The sequence below is a fragment of the Otolemur garnettii genome, unplaced genomic scaffold, assembly GCF_000181295.1.
Source record: "Otolemur garnettii isolate 467f Iridium unplaced genomic scaffold, OtoGar3 scaffold00009, whole genome shotgun sequence".
NCBI lineage: Eukaryota > Metazoa > Chordata > Mammalia > Primates > Galagidae > Otolemur > Otolemur garnettii.
Genome location: NW_003852404.1, coordinates 10,329,206 through 10,330,251, shown reverse-complemented (window position 1 = coordinate 10,330,251; position 1,046 = coordinate 10,329,206).

Here is a 1,046-nt window from a genome sequence, read left to right as displayed (position 1 = left end):
CCAAGTTATATTTTTTTAATTACTGTCCCAAATTATTTTGGCCTCAGTTCATATATAGAGAGGGTTTGGTAGGTTTTTTCCTTTGAGCCATAGTTTTTCCTTTTGCTTTAATTCTCATCTGTGCCTACAGGGAGAACCCCATAGTTCCCTGACTTATGATTTGGAAATGACAAAAAACATCCTCTCTAAACCACTTCATGTGCCTTTATTTCATGCCAAACCGCCTCCCTCATTTTACCTTCTCTACGGTCTTTCACGTTTCTTGTAGCAAATCTGGTCTTGGTTCTCCCTTTCCCGCTCCTTCCTTCACTTCTGCTTCCCCTTAGGGCATGTTCCACCTGAGCTTTCTGTTATTCTCTCTGTCCCCACATGAAACTCAAGTCAAATTCTGTCAAATACCAGAAAGCTATGCAAATAGATTCAGAAAGGCTTTTATTGTTGCCCTCAAAGAGACAGTGTCCAATCTTTCCAAATATGGGATCATACACAACTAACTTTCAAAAAAATCACAAGAACACAATGAAATATTTATCTGAGGAATCTAAGTCCCCTTTAAATTATCAGCCCCAAAGAGGCACTGAACTGAGACAGCAGCCATACCTCGCTCCCTCGAACTAAGTGATCACTTGCAAGCCACCTGTTATATGAACTCTAGACCGAGTCAACTATAAGCTCTACATTAATCCAACTGGGCCACACGCTGCACACCGTAAGTCAGACTGCACAGTTTAAGAATGTGTAACCTATTGCTTTTCAGGATTATTTCTATAAACCAATGAGAGTTCCAGAGAAACAACTTTTGTGTTTAAAAACTCAAGAATCTCCTTTGTTCTCCAGATAACATATGAAGGTCTGACAACTAAGTTCACAAACTCATCCTAGGAAAAGTGATACATACCTCATTACTGAATATCACTATGGTCACCTTTGAAATACTCCCCTTAGGAAGCCGTGCACCAATGTAGTGCCTCATCCACACTTCAAAACAATTTTGGAACTCTTTGTTTGGAATGGCCATCAAAGCTGTAGTCATATTACCCTTGGTG